Source organism: Austrofundulus limnaeus, unplaced genomic scaffold (genome assembly GCF_001266775.1).
Source record: "Austrofundulus limnaeus strain Quisiro unplaced genomic scaffold, Austrofundulus_limnaeus-1.0 Scaffold27, whole genome shotgun sequence".
Classification (NCBI taxonomy): domain Eukaryota; kingdom Metazoa; phylum Chordata; class Actinopteri; order Cyprinodontiformes; family Rivulidae; genus Austrofundulus; species Austrofundulus limnaeus.
Window position 1 is genome coordinate 2,441,877 of NW_013952429.1, and position 3,705 is coordinate 2,445,581.

Consider the following 3,705-nt stretch of genomic DNA (forward strand, 5'->3'; position numbering starts at 1 on the left):
TTTAGGTAGTTAGCCAAATATGGTGGCTAGCTAAATATTTAACTTGCTAGTTAAATATTAGTTATTATTATATATCAGTTTTGTTTGAGGCAACATGACAGAGTAAAAGATGAAGAAGCAGCTTGCTCCTTTTATCAAATTCCAAAGCTGCTACAAGAAGAAAGCTGTGGCTCAACGCGCTTCGCCGTCACGACTTCACTCCAACAAAAAACAGTAAAGAGTGTAATCATAAATAAATAAATAAATAAATAATGAAYACCAGATCAGTGCAAAATTCAGCAAGTTCTGGTGTGAGGAGTTCTCTTATACTGTTGCTTCATATTTGCTTTGACTTTAGCCTGAATGACAACAGCTCCAGCACAAACAGTATCGTCAGCAATGCCACAAATGCCAACAATCTGAACGTGGCCAAATTTGAAAACACGATAGCTGATTTCAACGTCCTTGTTTTGGCAATTGTCTTCTCTGACACGGTGCCCCCTCCTCGACAGTTGCTGCACAATGATATCCTCTCAGATCTGCAGCCCACTTTTCAGGGATTTTGYCCATTGGTTGTCCACAGTTTTCCGAAACCAGGCATCGTCATTACAACTCGCCATCATCACCTCACTCTTTCTAATTACATTCCCTCTCACTTTTTTTTTTTTTTGCAGGAATGGTAACCATGGTGGCATTTCACCATCCAATCAAAACGTTTCTTTCATGCATGCTTTGTAATGTGCAAAAAGAGTATCTCTCTTTGAAATGACATAAAATTAGGATTCAGACCAAATATTATTGTATCATCATAACCAACRAGACAAATTAAGTCAYRTCTCGATCCACTTATGATGTCAGAATGATCCAGATATCAARTTGTAGCAAGCATCTGCTTTTCACTTCCGATGAAAGTGTTTTATTTAGATACCAAGATTATTTAAGAAGATTTGTAAATATTGAGACACAATYACATTTTGGCATATTTTTTCAAGCACAAACTTTAAGAAAACCCCTGGGGGCTGAAGAAGACAGGGGTCTTACGTCTCATCCAGTGACGGCTGAAGACAGGCACCAGCTCCTGCAGCCCAGAAAGGAAAAGCAGGTAAATAACTTAGGGCTTCACGGATGAGAGACCCCTGGTTGAATTTCAAACAAGAGTCAGCCTCTGTAAAACGCTTTTTAAGATCATTCTAAATCTTCCACCCACRTTAAAATACATGAAATATATTTTTCAAAGACGACTCGTTCTTCGACACCCTGACAATTTTTCAAAGCAAATAGTAAAATAACAGAAACCACCCGTATTCTGATCTGCAAATAAATCTCTTTTCAGCCCAATCCAAAACTTCCACATCATTTCTTGAACAGAAATATCTCTGTGGGCAAATCTGGTTTCTTGGAAAATCTTCCAGCTGGTGTTCGATCGGAAGAAAAGCTTCTCCGAGCGCGTAGAAATGTTTTGAGCTGCAGTAAACATGCTTTCAAGCTGTAAAAGGATCTGGATCACTATGAGACATGTCAAGGCAACAAGCCGTACTGTAATATCTGTGACACCAGGTTGGCTGCTCTTACAGAAGCGAGGAGGGAAAAAAATGTTTGTTTATAATCTGAGCTCCAAATCAGTTTCAATCAATCAATCAATCTCCTCCTGAAGAAAAAAACAAAACGTAAAAAAAAGTGGCGTGAATTACAACAGCAAACAAGGAATAGTCCAGATTTTTCTKTGAAACATGCATGTTACCATGTGAAGGTGGGGAATTCGGAAGGTGAAATTCTCRCTAAGGAGGGTGATTTTCTTTCTAACAAGCAAGAAAAATGTGAGTTTGGCTTTTTGAGAGAGCTCTTTTAATACATGTGGACTCTGAAGGTCAAGAGCTTAAAAGTGGAAATCGTTTTTACTGTTTAAATTTTCATCGTGATGAATTCAGTTTTAGGTGCTTAACGGGTGCCTTGATGGTTTGAAAYTCAGTATTTTTGTCTGATAAACAGATGAAACCATCATGGATCAGGACAAAAACTAAACCATCTACGCCACATAAAAGAAAATATGTTCAGCGTTTTTAATCTACACCCTCACAACACAACACAGCCATGATTCTGGTTGTGTGTCTGTAAAGTGCAGCATCTCCTTAACACAAGCTGTGATCCAGCTGGTCCCCCAGGTCCAGCAGATCTGATCCACTGATCCGGCACATATTTGATTGGGGAAAGATGGATCTGGCTGGCCACAGGAGAACSTCAACAGCTCCTTGGAAACGGAATCCTTTAATTTCTCATCACTGGTCTRCATGTGTTCCCTTCTTCTGAGTGTTTATTTATGCAAATAAGGTTTAAATATAAAGAAAGACAACAATGAGGAAGCACTGCAGTTCCATTTGCCAAACTGAATGATGTAAATGTGAAAAAGAAGGATTTAAAAGCCTCATGTYTCCTCTAACTCTGAGTGCATCTACAGATAAGCATGTCACACCTGAGGTTCTTTAGCAAACTGTAGTTTCCTAGAAATCCCTTGCTGYCCACTAATGAAACACAAGTTGTCCAGGAGGCAGCTGTCAGGCTATAGAAAAAGACTTCCTGCAGAGCARTAATAGGCTCTTCAGCTCTATTGAAGACCAGGTAACAACTGGGTTTACATGAACTCTGATTTCTGTCTTCTATTTTATTCACCAGTTTTATTCACTATTCATCTGTGCGCTGCATTTCTTTAGGATTTTGTTGAACATGTGTCTGTCAAATGCTGAATACTCTTAGATAACAGCACTAGAAAGTTTTCCCACTTTTAATCCACACATRAAGTACTTCAGAAGATTGTACAAGWGAGTGAAGTATGTTTTAGGTAGTAATTATTGATGTATCCACTCACACAGAGTGGTGGAGCAGAGCAGAGGGAGGTCGCCACTTCTTACAGTATTATGTAGCTGCAAACCTGCTGAAAGTTCCACTTTGATAACAATAAAAAAATCTCTCCCTCTGGCAGCAAATGACTTTAGGAGCTTGTTACAGTTCTCTACACTGTCAGTGGACGGCGCTTCACAGTGGAGAGGGACATTGATCCTTAACATACTGAGAAAACAACGAAAGAGTTCTGTAAGTCAAAAAAGTGGAATCAGATTTAACATTTCACTTGCTGAGGATAAAGACTGAGGAGAAAATGGCCTAAGAACAAACAAGTGAAGAGGAGTGAAGAGGGATGAAACCCAGYGTCTGCTGAAGTCTGTGTTCCTGACTTCAGGTTGTAACTGACTGCAAAGGACTTGTAATCAAATATTAAAATGTAGAGCTGTGATTGTTAATTTGTCTCGTTACTTTTCATCCCTTAAGAGGTGGGAGGCACGTCTACAAACTGTTGTAATTCGTTCAGTTCACCTGATTTACCTTCAAATTAAAGCTGAAAATCTGCAGCTAAAGCACATCTTGTTCCTTTCATTTCAGATCACGGTGGTGTGTTTACAGCCAAATAAAAGAGAATTGTGACAATGTCCAGTTTTCTTTTTTATAGACCTGACTGTAAATCAAATATTTATCAGATCACCCAAAAACTGTCCAGAGGGCTCAGTTGTTTGTGAAGATGACTTTAGGGTGCCMAAGAAAGTCCAGCAAATGACCGGACATCCTCTTGAAGTGGATTCAGAGGCAGGATTGGGGCACCAGCGGGGCAGTTTGCTCAGAAATGACAGCAGACAGGCATGAGTGCGTCTGCAGGCTCAGTGAGGTGAAGACCTCTGG